At 34.3% G+C, this 27,746-nt stretch overlaps 1 long non-coding RNA gene across 5 annotated transcripts in view; it reads right to left on the reverse strand.

Moving 5' to 3' along the window:
* Window positions 1-23,657, reverse strand: part of LOC150109796 (uncharacterized) — a 160,139-nt gene extending 136,482 nt beyond the window's left edge. Inside the window, exons 1-2 of one of the 5 annotated variants that reach the window (XR_016548671.1) lie at window positions 23,595-23,634; window positions 13,503-13,543 (exon numbers count right to left, since the gene is read on the reverse strand). This is a non-coding gene — a long non-coding RNA (uncharacterized LOC150109796). Of the gene's footprint in view, window positions 1-6,196; window positions 6,471-13,502; window positions 13,544-23,102; window positions 23,126-23,594 lie in introns of those variants that run through there. The other 4 variants (XR_016548676.1, XR_016548672.1, XR_016548675.1 and 1 more) reach the window with 4 other exon arrangements.
* Window positions 23,658-27,746: the final 4,089 nt, after the last annotated feature.

The raw sequence follows: 27,746 nt of genomic DNA on the forward strand, positions 1-27,746 counted from the left end.
CGATATCCAACTATCTGCTTATGATGCTGAGAGAGAAGAGATGGAGAATATCCAATACAAAATCTCAAATTGAATGAACTATTTCAATAGCCAAATGTTAATGAATGTGAGCTTCATGTATTCTGAAACAAGTATATGAAGTAGAGCAGGGGTCGGCAACCGGCAGCCAGCATGCAGCCCATAAAAGGTTGATCATACTTAGGTGGCATGTGGCCCGCATGATGAATTAAATCAGTTTCGCAAAGAAGATGACAGTTGCATATGACAGCTCATACATTTGCGAACAAGAATTTTCTGCCATGAGTTTTAGAAAAAACAAATTTCTTCTTGACTGACTGATGAGTATTTGTGTGCTTAGATTCTAATTTGCACCTCAGGTTATAAAGTGGATCTAGATAATTTGGATAAGGGAAAACAATCACAAAAGTCACATTAAGCAGGGAGACACACACATATTTGATGCATAAACTATATTACTTTGTTTTTAAGTGATAATTTTTCGTTGAGTTTTATTTTCGTGCTTGTTTCATATCTCTTACTTTAAATATTTCTGTGTTTCTTAAGATTGATATAATGAAAATTGATAACTTAAGTATTTTTTAACTCATTATTTTCTTTTAATTAAACCCTTGCAGCCTGATCCTTAAAAATAAAAGTTTAATGTGGCCAGTGAGTCTGAAAAGGTTGCCGACCCCTGAAGTAGAGTATTATCCTTGAGGATTACAAAAACCAGTTATGTTCAGAGCCACACTCCTAAGTTATTATGTCAGATTACTGCAGTGTGAAGAACACAATACTAATCTGTAAATTATAAGTTATTCTTCTGCTTTACCACTTATGATCACATATGGATAATGTGCAGATATGGCTTTTGAGCAACCAAGGAACTGAAAGATCCAGCAGCAGTGAGATCTTGGAGATTTTGCTGGTGTGTGTGTGTGTTGGAGGGGGGGGGGGATATTGAACTTAGTAGTCATTCCTAGAAGCTAAATAACTGTGTGAATAAGAAGAATGTCACCTGATCTGGGTTCTTCTCAAGGCATATGATATGGCAAGCATGGAATGGGTGAACAGATGTATCTCAGTATCTGAAGCAAGGTTCAACAGATATTTAAGCATAAATGATTAAAAAGATTCTTCTCTTAGAATTGATTACCTGGAGGAGCTATAATAAACATATTATTGGTCTCCACAATAGGGACTCTTGTTTCTGTCCTTTACTTCTCTTCACACATACAATTCAAATGGTTCTTTTTATATGCATTCCAAACACATTAATTTGCTACATAGCCAATTAATCTCCATCTGAGGTTACAACAGTAAAGTGGTTCTGCAACAGACAATAAATGGGACTAAACCTAATGTCAGGAGGTTTCTTGGTCAACTAGCTGTCACTTACTGAAAAATTATACCTAAAGAAAATAAATCTAGAAATTTAGAGGACTGGAAACTGAATACTCTCTAAGTGAAAGAACATGTTCACCAATCTTTCACACAAAAATCATAATCAGCCATAACACTACACTCTCCCAGGAGTGGGGGGGGGGGATACAAATAATCAAAAATCTATTATCTATATTAACTATAAAGACTCGACCACTGTTTCACAGAATAACACATTAGCATTTCTTATGTGGTGATAATCATCATGTTGCACTACATGTTTTTCCTGGAGATTAGTGATATAAAAACTTCATGTAGTACTATCATGGTATTCTGTATACTTCTTAAGGGGTACATATCAAAATTATGATACCTGGTATAAACAAGTTATTATTACATGACACCTCCAAGAAGTCCAAGGACTCGCATCGTACTCTGCTGTACACATACTCACTGTCTCTGTCACTATTTAATTCTCCAAATATACACAGTACTATTGCAACCATCAATCACTACCAATAACAGTATTTTTTTTGTCTGTAACTGCATGTGTTCTCAGTCAATTTTCCTGTCTGGGAAGGAAAATCCTGCTACCTCCGTATGAGATCGGCTAACTCACTTTAAACTGAAAATGTCCATATAAAGATTCCTCTTGCCATAACAAGCAATGAACTCAGTTTTTTTTTTTTTTTTTCAATTGAAGGGTGCAATGATCTACCACATTGGCAATTCATCTAATCTTCTATTTTCCTAACGAAACCTGCACCAACAGCATAAAAAATCAAGTCATGGTGACATAAAATTAGGAAAATTACTTTTCCAATTCAATATCATTACTTAGCTATATTCACAATTTTTTCAAAATGTATTCAAAAGTTTATACTTTAAAATAAATCCAAGGCAGACTTTGTAAGGGCCAAATACTTGTCTCCTGTTCCTGTCCAAATAGCAATTGAGCCTTCTGATCATTTTTCAAGGCTGTGGGATGCAACTTCTGTCCTTCCATGTTTCCACCTCTCACATACTCGGATGGCACAATGGTGATAACATCTCCAAAGATAAGGTGGACTTCTTCGCATCAGTTTTTTATCTCAACTCTTGTATGGATGACCAAGTGAGATTTCCCACATTCCAAAAGCTATCTATCTACAGTATGCCTCCTTCAAAAGTTTGACAGACATAAGAAAAATACTCACTAGCCTTGATACTAATGAGACCCCTGGCTCCAATGGTATTCCTCCAGTTGTACTAAACGTTTGTGCTCCAAAACTTGCATCTATCCTGTACCATCTCTTAAAGTTGTCATACTTATCTAGCATTTAATCAACTGCACGAAAGCAAATAGTTATCAAATATAATGGAAAAGTTATTGGGTTAATAAAATATCAGGTGTGTAATAAAATATTTGGGAAACTATAGAAAAAGCTTAGAAATAGAGGAAAGAATACTGTAAAAGTAATCAGAAATGATCAAGATAGATATTCTAGATCTGTTGGGCAATACTTGGAAAGACTGCTAAATGAAAAAGTAGTGACAGCATGGTGGGAAAAAACACTCAACAGGAATGAAATTAGAAATACATAAATATTTGATGCAGAAAAAAGCCATCAAAAACCTGAAATGTGTAAAGGCAGCTGGAGTAGATGATATTCAACCTGAAATGCTCAAATATGTTGGTGAAAAGTTATACAGTGGCTACACTGTACATAATTCAGAAAGCCTGGTAAGAGGGTCAAATTCTGAATGATGGAAGTAGAGCTCTTATAATACCTATCTACAAAAAGGGAAATAAAACTGAATGCGAGAATTGCAGAATTTCCTTACTGAGAGTTGCTGGTAAGATTATGCAAGTATTCTTGAGAATACAGCTAAGAAAAATTGTGCAAGGAAAGCTTAGAGAAAAGATGGATTCAGACCAGAAGAGGTCGTCAGGATCAGATTTTCACTTTAAGTTAAAAGGTTGGGAAATCATAGGAATATAACAAGGATCTAAGTTTTGTAATGATCTGGAAAAGCCACATGACAAGGTGCAAAGATAAAAGCTGTTCAAAATGCTAGTTATACAGTGTAAATGGAACATATCACAATGTTTAGTCTATATTTGTTTTGTAAGTCAACAGTTAGAAATGAAGAATGTACAGGAAGATAGTTTGATACAGGTGTGTGAGACAAGGGTACTCATCTCTACTGTTATTCATCATCTCTATAAGAATCACATTATGAAGGCAAGTGATATTAAACCTGATATCAAAATTGGAGATGTTAATATCAGCTCTTTACTTTATGCAGATGTTATACCTCTCAATAAATCCAATACAAGTCTGCAGTATACCCTGTCCAAATTGAATAACTATTATAATAAATTTGGTATGAAAATCAGCAATAAAAAGAATAAAGATGATGAAAATAGCAGGAAGCACTGAAAACATCAACTGCATCCTGAATGGAGAACATAAAATAAGTAAAATATTTCAGCTATTTTGGCAGAAGTTTTAGTGAAGACAGCAAATTAAATACTGAAATTATTATTATCCTAAGACCCCATGGAGTCAAAGACTCATCTAGGAAATCACTTTGTCATACACACAGATTATCATACCTTGCCTTAAAACATATTCAAATTGTATGCAGACACCACACTCTCAGGCAAGGCATTCCAATCATTCACAACTCTCCATGCAAAAAACCTGCTTTTCGCTTTGCTCACACCTCCTTATACAGCTTCTTATAGGGTTCACACTGAAGAGGCTTTTCATAAAATAGTGGAGGACTGGGAAGAAAACAAGAGTTCATTCCTATTTCCCACTATTTTATGAAAAACCTCTCCAATGTGAACCCTTACCAACTTTTACATCTCTATTATATCAATCTTCCTCCTATCCACTAGACTCTGTAAATTGCATCTTCTCAACCATTCTTCATATTCAATCCAGAGATCAGAAACTACCTTAGTCAACTGCCTCTGGCCCATTTCCAACATCTATCCTTTTGAAAACCAGATGACCAAATTTGTACACAGTAGTCCATATGTGGCCTAATCATGGACTTACATAATGGAAACAGAATCTCCTTACTTCTACAAGTCAGTGTAATCCAGATCATTACCAAAATTCATTGTGATTTCTTCACAATTTTAGCAATGTGTCATCTAAATTTTAGATCCTTATCCACCATCACCCCATGATTGCTTATTTCCACCTCCTCCTCCAATAATATATATATCCCAACCAAGAGTAAATTCTACATAGCATCTTAGCTTTCCACTTTAAAAGCTTGCATTTTGCAACAATGAAATGGTATCCACACTCCCATGCCAATTTATTCAGTCTATCTTGTAAAGCCAGAACAATAAAGCTGTCAGATGTGAACTGTAGACTAAAATACACAAACATTATTGAAGAAAAAAAATGAAAGAGTTTGAGAGCAGGAACCAAACCTTGGAGATTCAGTGGCAAGCCCTGAAGAAAACACCAATTGATTCTGCCAGAGAAGCATGTGGTGAGGTTACCTGCAAGGATAGAAAGATTGAAACTCCATGGTGGACACAGAAAGTTAAAGAGGTAGTGAAGGAAAAGAAGAGAGCATATCAAAAGTTCCTGGGAAATAAGTCAGCTTGTGCTCTAAGAGCATACTGTAAGAAAACTAAACACTGTGTAAAACTAGCTAAACAGGTCATGGGAAGACTTTGATAGAACATAGAAAATAAATATCAGGAAGGTGATAAAATATTCTGTAGGCTGTTGAAAAAGCTTAGAAATGGAGGAAGTGCTGTAAAAGGAATTAGAGATGATAAAGGTGATACAAAAACTGGAGAAAGATATCCTTGATATATGAAGCCATTACTTCAAAAAATTGCTAAATGAAACAATCAGTGACAGCACAGTGGTAAAAAAACACTCAGACACGCAATCAGGAATACATAGATACTTTTTCTACGAAGTAGAAAAAGCCATCTAAAGCCTGAAATGTGGAAAGGCAGCAAGAGTAGATGATATTCAGCCAGAAATGCTCAAGTATGGAGGTATAACTAATATTGAAAAGGTTGAGTGTAAGAGAGAGAAAAAACTTTAGCACTGATTGTATATTTATTGATCCTTATTCGCAGAATAAATGGCAGAAGAGAGGGGATAAAAATTGACATGGGACTACTGAAATTAGTGACTTATATATCAATTCTAAAGCCGGTACAAGATCTAGAGGGAATCTGCAATTTTTGTATACCAATGCAAGAAGCATTTGAAATAAGAGAGAAGAATTTTTGGCATTAGTCAGTGCACAATCTCACCAAAAGTTGCAGGCATCAGTGAAACTTGGCTGCCAGTAGAAGATGTGGTCACTGGAATTGAATGCGATGGGTACAGTATTTTCAGGGAGGATAGAGAAGATAGAACAGGGGGAGGAGTACTGTTGATGATAGCTGATGTGTTGCAGCCAAAGAAAGTAGTATATCAAGAGGATAGACATGTGAATGGGAGTTCATTTGAGGTGGTCTGGTGCAAAATAGTGACCAATGCAACCAAATGTACAGTTGGATGCTGCTATAGGCCAGGGAGTACAGGGGGAGATATTGAATTCATGCATCAGCAAATTAGTGCAATGAGTGCAGGTTTAGTGATTATTATGGGGGATTTTAATTATGGTGATACAAACTGGAAGGAGGAAATATCATGTAACAGAAAGGAAATGGAGATCATACATTTTCTACGAGATAATTACTTGAAACAGCACATAACTGAAGGGACATGTTGTGTGAGAGTGTTGGACCTGGTTACTGGTTTAAAGGATATATGCATAAGTAAGGTGTCCTCGTTACCTCCAATTGGTGAAAGTGATCATGTGGTATTGACTTGGGATGTTACAAAATCTGTGGATCTGTCTGTTAAGAAGGGGTATATACGGAACTACACGTTAGGCAATTATAACAAGCTTCGGAGTGAGCTTGCAGCCATCCCATGGCAGAACATATTGCAGGGGAAAGATGTTAGCAGTGCATGGGATAAAATCAGCAGGTATCTGAGGAAAGCAATATCAGATTGTGTCCCCATGGTCAGGAAGTCAAACAAGGCAGGCATTAGATGGATGAGTAGTAGTATCAAGCTTGATCTGCAAAAAAAAAAAAAAAGAAAATGTTATGGAGAATTTACAAGGAGAAAGGCGATCAGTACACCCATGAGCGGTACAAGGTTCAAGCTAGGAAGGTTACCAGCATAGTAAGAAAAGCTAAATCAGATTATGAGAAGACCTTAGCCAAAGAGATCAAGGGTAATCCCAAAGAGTTCTTCTGCTATGTAGCAAGTAAAAGGAAGAATGACTTCGGAAGGATAACTTTAGTGGGTGCTGATGATATTGAGGTGACAAAATCAGATGTAATAGTTGAGTTACTGAGTGATCACTTTTCAAAAGTCTATCACCCAAGTAAGGATATCTCTGTACCTGTAGCAATAACTAATGTGAGAATTGAAGCTAAAGAATCAGAAGTATTTAATATATTGCAAAATTTCAATGCAAACACTGCTGTAGGCTTAGATGGAATATCAGCTCGGGTGTTGTGTAAATGTGAAATGAATTGTCAACCCCTCTTACTTGGATATTTAATTTAAGTTTGAACTCTGGTATGGTCCAAAGGGAGTGGAAGTTAGGCAAAGTGGTTCCTTTGCATAAGAGAGGCTCTAAAACTGCAGTAGTTAATTACAGACCAATTACCATCTCAGGAGTAGTGGTAAAAGTATTGGAAAAGTTGGTTAAAGACAAAATTCAAGAATGGGTGGATCAAGATATAATACTCTATAGAGGCCAACATGGTTTTGTTAAAGGTAGAGCCTGCCTTAGCAATCTATTAACTTTTCATAACAGAATGACATCTGAGTTGGACAAAGGAACTGGCTACACAGTGGTGGTTCTGGATTTTGCTGAGACTTTTGACAGGATACCCCATGGAACACTGTTACGCAAATTGGAGCAGATGGGAATGGATACTAAATTGGTGATATGGATAGGAGAATGGCTAAGGGATAGATACCAGAAGGTGGCGAATGGAGGAACAGAGTCCAGATTGAGGCAGGTGACCAGTGATGTGCCTCAGGGCTCTGTGCTTGAGCCATTGGTGTTTAATTTGTGTATAAATGATATAGGAAATGGCTTACAGGGAGATATTCAGTTGTTTGCTGATGATGCAAAGTTGGGTAGTGCAATAAAAAATCAAGTTGATGTTGAAAGTTTGCAGGATGATTTAAATAAGCTGGTAGGATGGGCAAAAGGTAATGGATGTCAGTTCAATGTGGAAAAGTGTAAAGTCATGCATTTTGGGATTAAAAGATTACCAGCTGTGTACTACATTGATGGAACAGTACTCCAAGAGATTGATGAGGCTAGGGACTTAAGGGTGTTGGTAGATAGGGAGATGAAGTTCAGAAGACACATTGCTAAGGTGTCCAAGATTGCACATAGGATTACTTGGTCGTTGAGGAACATACTGACATCCAGAGATAAGAGGTTATTATTCCCCTTTATAAAGCGTTGATACTTCCACATTTGGATTACTGTGCTCAGGTCTGGTCACCTGGATTCCTTGGAGATGAGGAGGCTGTGGAGAGGGTACAGAGAAGAGTGACTAAGTTGGTAAGTGATGTAAAAAATGCTCCCTATATTGATAGATTGAGAGCTTGTGGATTGCAGAGGTTGGTTGATAGGCAGAGAAGAAGGGATATGATAGAAACAATTAAATTACTGAAAGGTTTCTTTAAGATTGATGCAGGGGAATTGTTTCAGCTGTGTGATAGTGATGGAAGAACAAGAGGTCATCCCTGATAATTAAAGAAGAGTGTGGTTAACAAGGGTGTCAGAACAAGGTTTTTTGCCTGGAGGGTGGTGAATGAGTGGAATTCATTGCCTGACTTAGTTGTGAGTTCTTCATCTGTAAATAAATTCATGAAGAGATATGACAGATATTGTTTTGCTAGTTTGGGTCTCCTGCAATGAGTCTACTGACTCCATGGAGATACCCGTAATAATAATAAGTCTTGCAGTAGCAGCAAGGTATAGTTCAGAAGGTCTGGATAGAAGGAAGAATTCCAGATGATTGTAGTAAAACTCTCATAGTACTCATATATAAAAAAGGGAAATAAAACTGAATGTGAGAATTACAAAAGTATTTACAGACTGAGCATTCTTGGTAAGATTTATACAAGTATACCGGAGAAATGGTTGAGAAGGATTGTAGAAGGGAAGCTTGGTGAACAACAAGCTGGATTCAGGCCAAATAGAGCTGTGAGGATCAGATTTTCACTTTATGATAAAAAGCTGAGAAATTTTGGTAATATAATACAGATCTGTATTTAAGTTTTGTAGACCTGCAAGAGACATATGACAAGGTGCCAAGAGAAAAGCTATTCAAAACGCTAGAGTTATATGGTGTCAATGGGGCATTATATCAAGCAATACTTAGTCTTTATTTGAGTTGTAAGTCAGCAGTTAGAGCTGAAAGAAGTACAGGAAGATGGTTTGAGATTAAATCTGTTGTGAGACAAGGATGTCAATTATCCCCTGTTATTCATTATCTATATGGATCACATTATGAAGGGGTATTGAACTGGATATCAAAACTGGAGATGTTAATCTCAGCTCTTTACTTTATGCAGATGATGTTATACTCCTAAATAAATCCAGTACAAGTCTGCAAGATTCCCTGACTAAACTGAATAACTGTTGTAATAAATTTGCTATGGAAATTAGCAACAGCAATACAAAGACAAATGAAAATAGTCAGAAGCATTGAAAATATCGTACTTTTTGCAGACATCATGAATGGAAAACTTATAGAATAAGTAAAACATTTCTGCTACTTAAGCATGATTTTTAGTGAAGATGGTAAATTAAATATGGAAATAGACAACAGAATCAACAAAGTTGGTATGGTAGGAAGTCAACTGAATAACGTTTTATGGAATAACAGAGAAATTAGTCAAAACACTAAATTAGCTGGATACAAGACCGTTCAAACTAATTTAACTTATGGATCTGAGAGCTGGTTTAGAAATAACACTTGACCAAAGACTAGAGACCACAGATATGAGAATCCTGAGAACAATTAGAGGCATGAACAGATGGCATCAATAGTAATATCATATTAAAAATGATGATATTAGGAAAGAACTTGGTATTGTTAACAGCAGGAATGTGTTAGCAGAGGTAATCTCAAGTGGTATGGTCACTTAAACAGAATGGAAGAGGAAAGATTAGCAAAACAAGTGTTCTTTCTCTGCCAGGTTGGCAGGAAAAGACCAAGATATATTTGGATTGATACAGAAAAAATTGCCTTAGAAGATAGAAATATAATATTTGATAATGTTGGAGTCTTGACATATAACAGATTGATTTGGAGGAAAATTGTTGAAATGAAGTTAGTAATGATTTAAGTTTTTCATATAGTACTATCATAATAACCTGTAAACCACTTGAGGGTACATGTCAGGAATTTGATAATGATGGTCCAATGCATATAAAATAACAAAGCACATGAATGCAGATATAAAAGAAACTGCAAATATAAATTGTGAAATAGATTTATAAGAATTCTACATTACTTTACAGATATATGTAGAGATAACACTAACATCGAGAAAATTACACCTATCATAATAACCTGTAAACCACTTGAGGGTACATGTCAGGAATTTGATAATGATGGTCCAATGCATATAAAATAACAAAGCACATGAATGCAGATATAAAAGAAACTGCAAATATAAATTGTGAAATAGATTTATAAGAATTCTACATTACTTTACAGATATATGTAGAGATAACACTAACATCGAGAAAATTACACCTATCATAATAACCTGTAAACCACTTGAGGGTACATGTCAGGAATTTGATAATGATAGTCCAATGCATATAAAATAACAAAGCACATGAATGCAGATATAAAAGAAACTGCAAATATAAATTGTGAAATAGATTTATAAGAATTCTACATTACTTTACAGATATATGTAGAGATAACACTAACATCGAGAAAATTACACCAAAAACCTACAAAATGATTTAAATGATATAATAGTATGAAAGAATTAAAGAACAACCTAAGTAAAATTTTAAAAATATATATAAAAATAAAATAAAATAAATGAGAAATCAGCAGAAGATAGGATAAACTCCCAACTTGGAAAAATATTTCAGAGATTAAAATTTTTAAATAAAAACATATACAAATGGATTAATAATAATAGATGGATACCTATATTTAAAAAAAGGGATAAAAGAAAACCTGCTAATTATAGAGGTATTAGTTTACTGAATACATGCTACAAAAAATAAATAAGTAGAAAAATTAATGAAAAATTTTAAATATACTATTAGAATGTCAAATGGATTTAGAAAAGGACACTCTGTAATTGATACAGCTTTTTGTTTAAAACTACTTATAGAGAAAAGAAGAGAACTTAATTTAGAAACTCATTTTTTGTTTATAGATTATGAAAAGTTTTTTGACAAAGTAAAGATATATACTGTTTGATATATTACAAAAAAAAAAAAATAAATGAAAAATTGTCTGAAAAACAAATCTATAAACCAAAAAGTAAGAAAGGCACAAGAGACCGTAAGCACAAGTGGGATGTCCTCTTGTGCTTATGGTCACACAGAAGGTTCTACCAAGAAAGAAATGGAAGAATTTTTTTTGCACCATTAGAGAATGCTGCCAAGTCAATGAAAAATTTGTCCCTGTTGGATATCTAAACAGCAGAGTAGGAAATGATTACAAGACATACAGATATGTTTTGGGAAAAGCTTAAACCTAATAATATTAAATGCCTGCTGGATTCCTGTTCAGGATATGGATTAGTTATTACTAACATCATGTTCCATTTAAATGTGCACAAATTCACATGGAGAGAAGCAAGAAATAAGAAGTCTCAATATGTTATAGTTGATAGCAATGTTTTTTCACTGGTTCAGAACATAAGAGTATACAGAGGATTTGAAATGATCACTTCAATTTTGAGCAAGATAAAACTGAATTTCATACTGAAAAGAAGAGTGTGTAAGAAAGTTTTAAAAACAAATCAAGGTCAAGCAGCTTTCAGAGGTGAACTGTAGACTGAAATACACAAACATAACTGAAGAAAAAATAAAAAGAGCTTGAAAACAAGAACCAAATCTTGGAGATTAAGGGGAAAATCCTGAAGAAAACAAACTGATTCATATAGAGGCATGTAATGAGGTTGTCTGTAAGGAGAGAAAAATAAGAACTCCATGGTGGACACAGGAAGTTAAAAAGGCAGTGAAGGAAAAGAAGAAAACATATCAAAAGTTCCTGGCAAATAAGTCAGCATGTGCTCTTAGAGAATACAGAGACAAATGTAAGAAAGCTAAACACTGTAAAACTAGCTAAATAAATGTCACGGGGAAACAACTTTCATAAGAACATAGAAAATAAAAATCAGGAAGGTGGCAAAATATTCTGGAGGCTACTGAGATAACTTAGAAATGGAGGAAAGAGTACTGTAAAAGGAATCAGAGATGATAAAGGTGACATGAAAACTGAAGATAGATACTATAGATGTCTGGAGTAATTACTTTGAAAGACTGCTAAATGAAACAAGCAGTGTCAGCATTATGGTAGAAAATTCCCAACAGAAATGCAGTCATAAATACATATCTGTACTTGAATTAGAAAAAGTTATCAAAAATCCAAAATGCTGAAAGGCAGCTGAAGTAAATGAAATTCAGTCAGAAATGCTCAAATATGGAGATATAAAAAGTTTTACAGTGGCTGCATTGGATAATTCAGAAGGCCTGGTTAGATTGCCGAATTCCAAATGATTGGAGCAGGGCTCACAGAACCCAACTATAAAAAGGGAAATTAAACTGAATGTGAGAATTACAGAGGTATTTCCCTCCTAAGTGTTCCTGGTAAGATTTATGCAAGTATACTTGAGAAATGACTAAAAAATTGTGAAGGGAAGTTTGGTGAAGAACAAGCTAGATTCAGGCCAAATAGAGGTTGTCAGGACTAGACATTCTAATTCAGGTTGCCAATTGAAACGGTTTTTGCAACTTTCTTTGAAAAAGCGTTCATATTTAAAACTGCTTCTATGGAGAAGATGAGCTTCATCCCATGAGATATTGTGTTAGTGTTATTACTATGCTGTGCACGACCAGACTTTTGAGGTTTCACATATTCAATGATGCTCATTGATTCTTTTCTACACATAGCCTGTCTGCCCAAAGTGCCTGGTAAACACAAGCTAATGATAGAAGTAACAGTTTGGCTTTTATAGATGGTAACAGATGAGAAATTCTGTTGATATGAAAATGTGGGAATAAGGTGATACGTCTTCAAAATTCTGCCTATGTAATAGGTTCAGAAGATAGTAGATCTAGGTAGGGACTCCATAATGCACAGCAATATACATGTCCAAAAGGAAGATTGCTTTGCATTATGGAATAATGATGCAATTTTAAATAGTCACGAAGACACTTCACATACAAAGTATTTACTTAGACTTGGATAAACCTAAGTATAAGCAAATAGTTTGTGTGTATATAATTTCTTGGCAAGTGTGACATTTTTAACATGCTGAGCACTTACAGTTTGTTCTACCTTAATTCTCACATAAGCAGCTTAAAATTGCTGCTTGATGATACACCTTTGAAAAGTGATCACTTAGTAAGTCAACTATTTCTTCTGTTCCTGTCACCCTCCTACAATCAGCATTGATTAAATTTGTATTTCTCTAAGCATATTTCCTCTTACTCACTACAAAAAACAAATTTACTTTGGCCTGGTTCTCATAATCTGATTTAGTCTTTTTTTTTTTTTTTTTTTTACTAATCACCTTTCTTGCTGCACTGTGCACTGCTCCTGAGTATGCTGATCACTATTTTTTCACTTATACTGTATTTACTCGAATATAACTCGCACTTATAACTTTCCCAAAAATTAAAGTTAAAATATCGTGGCACGAGATATATGCAGGAATTTCCGAAAAAAATTAAATTGACATTGATAAATAAATTCTTAATATTCATCATAATTTATAATTGTTCACATTATTTACAAAATGAATGCATTTAAATTTTAATTATCAACATTTTTTATGTGATCAGCCGCTCACCTTCATCACGTGACATATTTCAATCTTTAGCAACAATGCTTCTGAAATTAAATTAAAATAAATAATTTCATTATTACTTGTCCTTTTATCATTTAGGAATCATAAGATCACCAATGATTAAAAAAAACCACTGAAAGTGGGTATGTAACCAAGAATCCACTGTTCGCTATTGCTACTACCAGTCTCACATGTGATTGGTGCAGTATTAACAAAAGAGTGCATGACTTAACAACAAAGGTAAGCTGAAGATTATTGAGATGAAATGTTGATTCTCTTCACCAAATTCCAAAATATCGGAAACTGCCATATCAACATTCACTATGTATTTCTTAAAGTTTCAAACTTTTTTCATGTGCGAGGTATATGCAAAACTTTGTGATTTCTTTTTCGTGAAGCAAAATCAGGGGTGTGAGATATATGCTAAGGTGAGTTATATAATTGAGTAAATATGGTATATGCTCTACTGTTTCTTTTCTTTTGCAGCTCTTGCTTTATATTGCCATTCATCCACTTAACCTCACCTCAAGATATGAGGTTAAGTGGATGAAACAGTGTGATAGTACTTCTCTCAATCTCTAGTGCTTCCCATGCACCACTGACATTCTTTTGTTGTACCGACACTGCTCCAAGCTGCTTCTTATGTGTTAATTACTAGGCTTGTGGTTCAACATAAACCCTTTCTTAACAGAAGTCCATGTGTATATAGAGCAACTCCAAAACAAGATTGAATGGTCAATTTGTCCAATTATAGGCAGTGTTTATTGTGGTTATGGATAAATCTTGTGATGCACCAGATCCAGCACTCTCAGCCACTAGTCTCCTTTCCAGAGCATTCTATTTCAGGTAATTAATCTCTTAATAACTACAAATTCCAACTTGCCATGCAACTTTCCTCCTCCTAATCTACACCCCATAGTTGAAGTCTTCCATAATAAATTTCATGTCTGCACTCATTGTACCAACCTGCTGATGCATGGCATCTAGATCATCTGGTATCTCCCCAAACCTAAGTCTATAGCAGCAGACATTTTGTTCTATCTCACACAAAACAGCCTCAAATCGTCTCTCTCAGATAAAAGTCTCCTTAGCTTCTATTTGTTGGTTGAAGTTCTTCAGCTATCAGCAGCAGTATCTCTCCTCCTGACCTATTCCTTCTATCCTCCCCAAAAATACATTACCCCTTATGTTCTATCGCTGTAACTATATGATCTTCTGTCAACCAGTTCTTGCAGATGCCAATAATTTTTGACCAAATTGAGCTGACTTATGCCAATAAAACTCCTCTTTATTTCTGACCATGCACATGTATTTCAACATTCCCTTGAGGCTACAGTTACCCTTGCAAAATTGTGCCGCATGCACAATCATTTCTCAAGGCAGACCAGCTCACATTGTTCTCTGAAAGACACCACACAAGCATGCTATTTCTCTGCTCACCTGATTACCATCAACATTACTTTCAGCAACTTCTTTCATACTGTCATATCTTATCTACTGTTAGCCTATGTGACAATGTTAGCCACATTTAACTGAATGTTAGAAATTTCTAATTTAGACAGTTGTTTTGAAACAAAAGCAAAATGACTAATGGCATTCAACACAATCGTATCAACATAAGATTGACAATAATAGGATCTCATGGCAAGAAAAAAGCTGTTAGAGGTTTCAAATTTTCTATGTGAAAACTTTACCTTGTCAAATACCTTTCTCTTCCTTTTGCTGGAATCACAATATCCTGGTTTAAAGACAGCAAAAATATAACCCAACTTACTAATTATATGAAGAGCAAAGGCTGCAATTCGGCAAACTTTATATAGTTTCTATATATTGGGCATGAAACTCTTTGAGTTTCTTATTCGGCTAAGAAACAATATGGGATGTAATATCCCTTAACTTAAATAACCCAACTTAAATACGTAGTTCATTCTGTTCTTGTTTTTTTTGACAACCTTTTTTTTATCGTTTTAATTTTGTCCACCTAATCTGTTTTAATCTACTAATTAAAAGACTAGCCATATTAATGGCTAGTCTATCTCTATTTAGATGTTTAAATACTTCAATGTCTTTAATAAATTTAGCTTAATCCTTTATCCAAGTGTAAGCAAACAAAACATGCGCCTGAAATATCTTCAGGATTGAGGCAACTCGTGGTAAAGGTGGACCAAGCTCTCATCACTCCTTGTGGACATGTATAATGCTATGCATTAAGGGAAGGGCCACTACCCAGACCGGTTTCTACCTTTATTGAGGTCTCGTCAGTGGGAGTCAGACCCAGAGGTGGTGATACTAATGGAAGCAATGGAAAAGTCACATTTAACTATACGAGTTGCCAAAAGGTGCATCGTCTTATTATCAAATTACTCTGGATTTAGAGAAAGATGTTGGAAGTTTGGTCCCCCTTTACCACAAGTTGCCTCAGTCCTGAAGATACTTCAGGTGCAAACTCTGTTTGCTTACACTTGGATAAGGAATTAACTAAATTTATTATAGTCTAACCAAGTGGGGAAAAAACTTCCAACATAGAAGACTTCAATGTCTTCTACTCTAATTATCTCTCTAATTGTATTATTTATTATTCTATCCTTTTTATCATTATTATTATAGAGAGCAGGGGTGTTCAACCCATCGATCACGAAGCGATTTTTGGTTGATCTCTTGTGTATTCCTCCTTACTTACAAATTTAATTAAAACTGAAAACATAATATTTTATTTATCATTATTTTATTATTATTTTTAATTCGCTTTAAGTGTATTGCTATTGTTTATTTATTTTTCGTTAAAATTGTCAAATCAGTAATTTTCTTATAAGTCCGGGTAAATGAATTAATTTGGATCAGTGGAAGTCAAACAGCGAGTCGAGTGAATACAATTATAAGCAAAGTGTAAAAACTCGATTGTAGCTTAAATATTAAATATTCCAAAGCACATTACATCAATTTTTTTACTTAGGTTAAGTCCCATGTGAATATTGTAAAAAAATAAACTTTGTTTGTCTCGATATAGTTTGTATTAGATGTTTTTTGTAAATAACTCTTTTGAAGCTAACTGTGTATACTGCTTTAATAAGAATATGTTACAGTGTTAAAAACAAAGGCAATGGTTTTGTCGCCGAAGCTGTACATGGTGGCATTAGAAAGATTGTTATTGAAACTTGTATGAGAAAGGCTTGCAGACTCTATGTGTAAACATCTCCGAAGTCAGTCAGAAAGAGTTCAAACAACTTTCCGATGGCCGGCAACTTACAATCAAAAGAAAGCGGAGAACAAAAGGCGTGCCAAACTTGAAACTTAAGATGAAAGACTCATACTGATTCTTTGGGAGTTGCCAAACTTCATGCGAGGTCTCAGAGGAGGCCTAATAAAAAGGGACTGAAGCAAGCAGAAGGGGTTCCCGGTTCCAGAATTGTTGTCAGAGAGACTGCCTGGATCCACGTTGCTTGAGAGAGGAGTTTCCCGGTTCCAGAAAGGAGCTTTCGGTTCGAGACATCACTAGAGAGAGAGACTACTTCTAGTCTGCAGAGAAGGTTTCAAATTGCCGAAAAGAAGAGTTCCAACTGCTGGAGAAAAGTTTCCAGGCCAGGTTAATGTCAGACATTCACCAGTATGTTGCGTTTTCATTACAATTTGATGAATCAAATGACTTCACTGATATTGCTCAGTTAATGGTATTTCAAGATTATTCAAGTAAAGAAGAACTTTTGACAATTATACCATTACTGAGAAGGACTAGGGGAGAAGACATTTTTTCGGCATTTGATGAATTTGTGAAACACAAACTTCCGCTTTTTAAACTTGTGTCTATTACTACTGATGGTGCTCCTGCAATGATAGGTAATAAATCAGCTTCATTTCATTATGTAAAAACGATGACAAATATCCAGATTTTTTAACGTACCACTGTATTATTCACCAACAAGTACTGTGTAGTAAAAGATTAAACACAAAAGATGTTTTGGATATTACATTTAAAATTGTAAATTCTGTTCAAGGAAAATCCCTGCAATGGCAGTTATTTAAATTACAGGCAGATGATGATAGGGAACTTTTGTTGTACAATAATGTTCGCTGGCTCAGCAGAAGTCAATTTTTAGAAAGATTTCTTATATTAATTAACGATATAAAAAATTTTCTTGATGAAAGAGATATTTATCCACAATTGAGTGATAAAAGATGGTTGTTACACTTATCATTTTTAGTAGATTTCTGTACAAAATTAAGCAATTTAAATTTAGAGTTACAAGGTAGAGATAAAAATTTAATTGACATGTTAAGTTCAATAAAAACTTTCCAACAATACTTACTTTTATTAAAGAAAAATATAAATGACCGCGAATTTAGACATCTCCCATATTTATTAAAATTTTTTGAACAAAATCAAGAAATGCTTCGCTATGATTTAAAAGAATTTATTTGTGAAATAGAATTAGTTGAGGAAGAAATAAATTCAAGATTTAAAGATTTTAATAAAACTGAAATGATTGTATCTTTTATCAATAATCCATTTCAAGAAAACTTGAACATCGCAGAAATTTCAAATAAAATTAGTGGGCTGTTTGATATAAACCAAGCTAGAGTAGAACTTGAGATAATAAACATTCAGAATAGTTTACATTTAAAATCAATAAACAATGAAGTCATTTGGAAGTATGTAGATGAAAAATTTCCCAATATTAACTGATATTGCGCGAAAAATTCTGTTGTGTTTCGGATCGACATACTTGTCAGAATCCGCTTTTTCAAATATGACCATCATAAAAAATCTATTAAGAAACCAAATTACAAATGATCATTTGGATGACTGTCTGCGATTGGCCACTTCTTCATATCAACTTGACTATGAAAATATTGCGAGGTCCAAACAATGCCAAATTTCACATTAACTTTTTTTTTTTTTTAATCAACCAGCATTTCCTGTAACTTGTGAGTTTGTAATCAATCTGTTGTTTTTTCTAACTTTGGTTTTCCAAAATAGAAAAATAAATATTTTATTCCAATATATTTGGGTTATTTTGTTGTATTAAAATAATTAAAAGTGATAAATACATTATTAAATACACAAATAAAGTTTTTAGTTGTGTTTTTTTTTAGTTGTTTATTAGTGCATAATCAGATATCAGGTTGGGGAACGTGATCTATATAAGAGAGTAGATTGCCGAATAACTTTTTATAGAAAAGTAGCTCGCGTAGTAAAAAAGGTTGAACACCACTGATATAGAGCATTCTTCTCTCCAAGACTGCACCATACACAACCCATCTTTGATTTTTCAGTAACTGTCCACATCTCCCTTCCAGAGAAACACTGGAATAATGCACATATTAAATAGCTTTCATTTTAAGCATGCAAGCAAAATATCTAAACAGATAATTTATACAGCCAAAACACTTAGTTTATCGGTAGAATTTTATTTTATTTTTTTATCTTTTATTTCCTTAAAACTAACTCTCCGAGGTAAATATATTCATCCACAAGTTCAACATAATTATTTGCAAATTTTAAATCAATGCAATCTGAATTTGGCATCAATTTTGCTCTAATATTAGTTTATTTTTAAAACCTTTCCTTCATGCTTACACAGTGACCAGAATACATTATGAAAATTATGGAAACAACTACTGTGTTGGAGCAGTGGCGTAGCTAGAGCTTGTTGCCCGAGGCAGTTCCTGAGTTTGCAGCCCCTCTCAATACACACCAAAAATACTATAAGAAGTCAAAATGACGTATAGGGAAATAAATTAAAACACTATGTTTATCTTAGTTGTAAGTATAGTTATTAAAAACTAATTAAGTAATAAAAATTACTGAGTTAACATAAAAGAATCGTTGAAAAATAAAATTGTGTGTCACATGAAACATGCAGCCCAGGGCAGACTGTCCCACCCTGCCTCTCCAGCTAAGCCAGTGTGTTGGAGTAAAACTTTAGTTTAATATAAACCAAAATAAACACTTTACGTTTTGACCTTCACATTAAAGTCATCATCTGGAGTATACACACACACACACACACACACACACACACACACACACACACAAAGAAACAAGCTGCACTACAATCTACATGGAATGCTAAAGTTACAGACCAACTGTACAACTATTCACCTGACCTCTGGTGAAAAAAAAACAAAAAACTTACAAAGCTAGAGTTCGATTATTATTATTATCATCCTCTATTACGTTACAAATTTAAATTAAGCTGGACTTTTCCAGCTTATTTTAAGACTATTGAACCTGCAACTTACTTTATATTGGGGAAACTGGATGCACAATCCCTATCCATAAAAAAGAGCACATACAACACATTAAATTTAACACTTTTGGTGAAGCAGGCCTCTCTGATCAAGTAATAACACCGTTGTTCTTCAATCTGTCCATGGAAATTTCCTGGCAGTCTGCAAAAAATTTCTTCGTCTCTCAGAAACAACGCTCCAGTCACGTATATCAAATGTTCTAACCTCTAAGCAGTATCAGATATCACACTAGCTAAAAATTGTAATTTTATAATATTGGATTTAATAAATAAAATACTATCTGCATTGGTTTATGTTTCTGTCTTAACCGTCAGCCGGTCTGCAAAATATTTCTCCTATTTTCCCCGGTACACAGGTGAAAAAAGGTTGAAGAACGCTGCCCTACACCAAATTGTTTGGAAAAGTACCTGCTTGTTACATCATACAAAAAACCTAGTATGAACGGAAATTTAAAGAAGCCTATGATTTGATTCACCACCCTCATCTTGACAATAATGGTGGCATAAAAATCCCAAAAATTTGGATGGCATACATTCAGCGCACTTAATTTTCAGCAAACACCCTAACTTTACTCTAAACTAATTTTCAGCTTTTATTGGGCACTTTCCATACCAATTGGTTGTAACTTAAATGGATACTTATATAAGTAATTTTTTAAATTATTTTTTTATTTTATTTTTATTTATTAATTTTTTTCCTCTTTTGTAAATATGTTGCTCTCCAGCTTAATTTAATTTATAACCTAATAGATAATGATAATAATCGAACTCCAGCTTTGATGTAGTAAGGGTTTTTTTCCCCCCACCAGACGTCAGGCTAATAGTTGTACTGCAGCTTGTTTCTTTGTATATGTGTTTACTCCAGATGATGACCTTAATGTGAAGGTCGAAACGTTGAATGTTTTTATTTTGGTTTATATTAAACTAAAGTTTTACTCCAACACGGTAGTTTTCCATAATTTTCATGATGTATTTTAAAACCTTTTTGTTTGTTTGTTTTTTGCTAATAGAACAATGCCATCTGCAAAACAGATGGAGATTCCTCCTGTGATGTCAATTATTATTATTATTATTATTTCCCAAGACCTCATGGAGTCAGACTCATCTGGGAGGTCCTTTTATCACACACACACATCTCATCATACCGTGTCTTAAACACACTCAAACTCCTTGCAGACACCACACTCTCAGGCAAGGCATTCTAATCATTCACAACCCTGCACGAAAAAAAACTGCCTCTCACTCCCCTACTCATACCCTCTTTATACAGTTTCCAGGGATGACCTCTGGTTCTCCCCTGATCTTCCACTATTCTCTGTAGAACTTCTCCACCATTGATCTTATAACAACCCCTTACCAACTTGTAGGTCTCTATCATATCTCCCCTCTTCCTTCTCTCCACCAGACTGCAAATTCCATCTTCTCAATCTTTCCTCATACTCAACACTCCAGAGGCCAGAAACCATCCCAGTCAGTCGCCTCCGGACCCCCCTCCAACATCCCCCCCATCCCTCTGAAAACCCAGTGACCAAATCCAGGCACAATAGTCCATATGTGGCCCAATCAAAGCCCTATACAATGGAACAAGAATCCCCCCCCACCTCCACACGTCAGTGTCCTCCGCACCACTCCCAGAAGCCCCCGTGTTGTCTTCACAATTCTGGCGATGTGTCCCCCAAATCTCAGATCCCTATCCACCATCACCCCAATTATGAGATATTCCTAAAAATTTCTAACATAGGAGAAGATAATTTGAGTGATATCAGATCTATGGCAAATAATATGAATCAATAAATGTTTGTTTGGAACTTTCAAAACAAGAAGCATAGCTAGGATAACTGGTACTTCAGATCCTTCTAATATGTAACAAATATGCTGAGTTATACAATTAACCAGAACTTTATTACATAAGGCAGTTAGGAATATTCGGTTATGCAGTTGCACATTGTTCATCAGTCTACTTGTTTAGGAAAATCTCCTGACCTCTAAGTAGATGCAAGTCATAAACTGATTATTAAAACACATATTCATACGAATAAAGATTAATACTTTTTTCCATTACTACAATTATTTCAGATTAATTAATAGGCATATCAGTGCATCAGCATAATCATGAGGTGAAGCCAGAGCAAAGGAATGTTATTCCATTTTACAGTTGAGCCATGTGCTAGAGTGCCACCATACAGGGAGAAAAGGGGGGGGGGGATATGAAATAAAATAAGATTACAATTAAAACTAAAATTAAAATAAACTTTGAAATACAATAATATAAAAAAAATTAAGTAAATAAAATATAAAATGCGATGTCATTCATATATGTATATATACACAAAAACAGGAAAGAGCAGCTTGACACATGAGGATGAGACTCCGCTGCAACAGATAGCCATTCCTTCCTATTTAAATTTGGGTGGAGTATAAATGCCTCAATTCTAAATAACCACTGAAACTTACAAGCACTAATGTAAAAGTATTGGACCAGAGGAATAGTCTCTACTCCAAGCTGTGCCAAGCCAGATTTTTCAGCTTATTGTGGCAAATATGATGGTGTTCTTGTAGTAATATTTCAATGCGAGATATATTTACTTTCCAGATTTTGATGACAGCAAAAAATGTAGGAACCAAATATCTTTTCACTGCAATTTCCTCACCGACTTCTCAACGTGGTTTTAGAAGATGTCTTTCAAAAGCAAAAATCAGCTAAGGTTAACTGCAAAAAAATGGGTAGTCAATATATCTGGACACCTCTCCATCACTCTCACTGAAACTTCAATACTTGCCAAAGGACACGATTTTAGTATAGTGCCTAAAAACGGGCTGCCGCATCTGCACCATTACTAATAATCCCCCCAGCCCCACATCATCTGCAAACAACTGAATATCCCCTTGCAATCCACTGACAATGTCATTGATATAAAGGTTAAACAATATAGATCCCAGCACTGAGCCCTGTGGGACCCCACTTGTAACCCTCTGCTTCCTTGACACTGCCCTACCATACACAACTCTCTGATACCCACCGGACAGCCAATCCCGAATCCAGTTGACCAATCTGACATCCAGACCCATGTGCTGTAACTTAAATATCAGCTTATCATGTGGCACCCCGTCAAATGCCTTTGCTAAGTCTAAGAAAATGGCATATACTGCCATTTTCTTACATACATATGAAAGCAAATCGTGGATAGAGTGTTCATTACATTGTACACTGCTCATTTATTTTACTTTTCATTATTATGAGTGGATAAATTAATAAACTAAGTTCCAAGAAATAAACCGGTAAGATTTTTTTTTCTTTTAGTCTTTGCCACATGAGTTGTAAAATTAACAGCAATAAAAACAGCAATTAACATACATGCAAACACTAAATTTACTCAGCATTTGGAGACTGAACCAACATCCCATAACTTACTACATCAATACTCATATTCACTGCAATGGAAAATAATACAGAAACCTAATGATCAACGTAAAATACAAAACTAGTGTTATTGCCAAGCACAGACAAAATATTAAAGACAGTAATAGATGATCACTATGTATGTCTCATTCCGGAATTAAAATACTATTGCTTGAAATATATATACATTACAGCATTGATATTTTAATATATATATATGTTTCAGTATTGAAAAACTGATCGATAATAGCCACCTTAAATTAAATTTTAAAAAAATAATGACAAATTACGGGGCAAGTTAGAACCTATGCCAAGAGATACATGAAATAACTATTTTTAAAAAATAAAAAATAAATAAAAAAAACTATAACATAAAATAAACAGATAAAGAGATGAATGAGAAATTTTTTCAGAACGATAATTAACTAAATTTTCAAACATACGTACAAGTAAACACACAAAAACACGTCAGATAAACAATAAAACCGAATAACAAACCCGAGCTTGGCGCCTCGTTTAAGTAGCGTCAATAGGTGGCGCCAATTCAAATTATGCTCTTATTTACCGAGATTTATGCTTCACGTTTAAGCATAAACTTGTTGAACTTGAAAAACTTCTGCATAAAGATTCTCCTCATCTTTCCCCCACCCCTTTCAACCCTAAAACTCTTGCTAAGGTAACTGTAATTTTATTGAATCAATATCAATTCTACTAATATGTTCAATAGTCTGATCAATCCATTTATTTATGAGTTATCATTGACTTAACTTTAGTTGAAAAAAAAATAAAAAAAACGAAAATATAAAGCCATATCACGCCTACTCGTTTCGAGCCTAAGGGAAGTCAATTTCCACCCTTAGCCAGAGACAGCTGGCCAAATTATAAATGCATTTAACTGACAAACGGTGAAGAAAAAACAGCAGTATACAGTATATTATTGTCTGAAAGTGATTGGGTTCAGTGGTCGATTTTTAGTTCTAAGAAGAAAAACCAGAGCTCTTCTGCTAGATATAAAATAGTTTGCCACTTCCAGAGATCGGCCACCTCGAGAAATAGTTCAAAGAAAGGCTTAGGAAAAGTTCCTGAGGTCGCCGACTACAATCGAACTTAGAACGACTTTTTTTAATGGCCTACCAGCTTGTCATGTGGCAATTTATCAAACGCCTTTGCAAAATCTAGATATACCACTGTAACCCTTATCCAACGCATTTGTCACTTTATTATAAAAGTAAGCAGGTTGCTAAAGCACGATCTTCCTTTAGTAAATCCATGCTGGACGCCAAAGAGTATTTTTCTGTTGTCAACCCAATTCTGAATCTTATTCCAAACTAACTTCTCTAATACCTTGACTACAACTCCAGACACACAGACTGGTCTATAATTCAAAGCCTTACTCTTATCACCTCCCTTATGAACTGGAACAATTTTACCCTCTTTCCACTCTTTTGGAACTTGACCCAGTGAGAGACTCATGTTGAAAAGATATACAAAAGCTGTTGTTAACTCTCTGGCACATTCCCTCGAGATACATGGTGAAATGGCATCAAGTCCCACAGCCTTATTTACATCGAGTCTATTCAATTCCTCATATACCTCCTGTTCACTTACTAACAGTCCCATTATTAATAACAGTTATTATTATAATGGAAATAACTCGAGGTATTCAAATGATGTGATTGGATCTGATCATAACAGCATCAGAGGAGCTATCCATACGCAAGTAAGGCATTGTATAAATTTGAAATCGAGATGGAAGTGGAAGACATTATAATATTAAATAATTATGGAAGTCACTTAAGGAAAATTGCTTATTTGGAGAATTTTCAGCATTACTTCATAGCCATTTTCAATACCCTACAGGAAGATAACCATAAAGAGAGAGAACAACAATTAAATTCAAAACGCATGCAATCTCTGGCACAGCAAATGAATTTCTTCTCCCAGAAACTCGGGTTTCTCATCCTGTAAACACAAGAAAATCGACTGTGGAGCCTACATTATTTCAGACAGTAACATATCCTCTTAGGGTTAGGTACCAAGAGATGGCAGTACTTGTTTGCCAGTCTCTTCATTGTGGCCACATATAACTAGAGACATGATTGAATTACTACAATTTTCCTTCAGACATTGTTAAAATATCTGATTTAGTAATGCATTCTGGTTATTTTTCCTTTAAAAACAAGTTATATCAACAAATCGAAGGAATAGCAATGGGCAATCCTATTTCTCCTGCTATCCCCAACTTCTTTATGGAGTGCTTTGAACAAAGTATTTTCAACAACATTTCACATAGACCTACTCACTGGTTCAGATATGTAGATTTTTTTTTTTTTTTTTTTTTTTTTTTTGCTGTATGGAATGACTCTTAAGAATTACAACACTTTCTCTCTAAATTAAATGCACTTCATCCAAGAATCCAATTCACCCTAGTAGAAGTAAATAAACAGTTAGCCTTCATAGATATTTTAATTCTTCGTCAACAGATGGTAACTGATATTTCTCAGTTTTTATGAAGAAAACTCATTCAGGTCATAACATCTATGCTTAATCTCATCACCATCCCAATCAAAAAGCTTGAACTTTTAAAATACTGCTTCATTGGGAGCACTCCATCTGTTCTTCAAGATGACACAGAGCTACTAGCAGTCCACAAAGACATTAATGCCGCTCTTTCCAAAGCACAACAAGACCTAAATGAAATCACAACTTACTTCTACCAAAACGGAATTATTATGAATAGCACCAAAATGCAGATGTTAATTATACATAATTCCAGAATTATGTGGCCTGCACCACTATCACTACAATCGCACACATACCACTGCATTAGCAACAAAAATAGCGTCCAATGTGTTTAATGAACAAAACATATAGAATACCTGCATACTAAACTCTGCAACTTTGCAGCAAAACGTTTCCAAGTAAAAGACATAGTTCCATATTAAGTAAAAAAATTCCTATATTACATTGTTTGCAAATCAATACTAGGTACGATATAACAGTCTATGCAAGCACATCAAACAGTCATCTAACGAAATTAGAAACATTACATAGGAAAATTATTTGTACAATGATTTGGAAGTCTCGTATACAACAGCAAATATCAAAACCCCTTATGGATCACAAAATCCTGAGTATTAAAAATCTGAAACACTACATAATGTTACTAAGGGAGTACTTCAACAATACCTATCGTAACAACAGCATATTGCATAACACAACACAATTAATATAGCATTCACACCTATATACATTTCACAAATCACTATCATCCAACGCCTACTTTTCATCCATAAAAAATACCAAACATAAATAGTGTATGCTAATCCCACTCTCTTCATAAAAGCTAACCCTAGCTTTGAAGTAGGTGGGATTAGCATGGATTAATTGTAATGATTAGCCAATCACTACAATTAACTTCAAAGTCAAAATACATAACTGATAATAATAAAGATGATGATAATAATAATAATTATTATTATTAAGGAATTACTTCAAACAATACCTGTCATAACAACAGAGACACATATCGCATAACACGACATACCACAACTCTTTACAACCCAAGACCCTTCAAGAACTCACATGGTTCTGCAGTGAGATCACATCACATACCCACACTACTCAACAACATACTAAAAAATTTAAAACACATAGATAATTACTGAACGTTAAACCATGAACTGTGGAACCTATACTAACACAATTAACCTAGCATTCACACCTTTTTCACTTCATAAACCACCAGCATCCAACACCTGCTTTCCACCCATAAAAAAAGTACCAAACATAAATAGTGTATACTAATCCCACTCTCTTCATAAAAGCTAACCCTAGCTTTGAAGCAGGTGGAATAGGCATGGCTTAATCAAAAAATCCTCATTAGTTAATCACTACAATTAACTTCAAAGTCACAATACCTTAACTGATAATAATAAGGATGATAATAATAATCATTATTATTGTTATATAATATTCTGTACTAAATCGAAAATATAATATGCAAACAGACTAAATGTAAATAGTCATATGATAAAGATAACACTTTGTCAAATAAAAAAGATAAATATATCTAATATATATGTATATATATTTAAAAAAAAAATTTTTTTTAAAGAATTGAATGACTATAACTGAGATTAAAGTAAAAAGGTTTTAATATTAAAACACTACTAGTTTCGGCTTGCAACAGCCTTCATCAGGTGACATTATAAAAGAAAGAAAAAAGAAAAAACACTAAAACACTGAAGCTTAAATAAACTAAGAACATCATAGAGAGTCTCTATACATAATTAACATTAAAACGTTGTGGTTGTTATGAAACGAAGGAGAATAGTATGTCCATAATCTTTTATGAACTTCAAATGAATTTCTTTTGGCGTTAAATCTTCTTTTACAAAGAATTTTATAACTGCACTATACTGAATTTTATCGATTTCAAGAAATAGAGACAACACTTTTACTTCAGACAGCTGTATAAAAACTACCTGATAGAATGACTTGCATTCTCATACGAATGCTTATGACAGATGTACCAACTTAGAAAAAAAATCTTTCCGATAGTGTTGCCATCTATGGTCGAGGCAGAGAACTTTTCAG

Source organism: Typopeltis vanoorti, chromosome 1 (assembly GCF_054136105.1).
Source record: "Typopeltis vanoorti isolate ZY-2024b chromosome 1, IOZ_Tvanoo_1.0, whole genome shotgun sequence".
Taxonomy (NCBI): domain Eukaryota; kingdom Metazoa; phylum Arthropoda; class Arachnida; order Uropygi; family Thelyphonidae; genus Typopeltis; species Typopeltis vanoorti.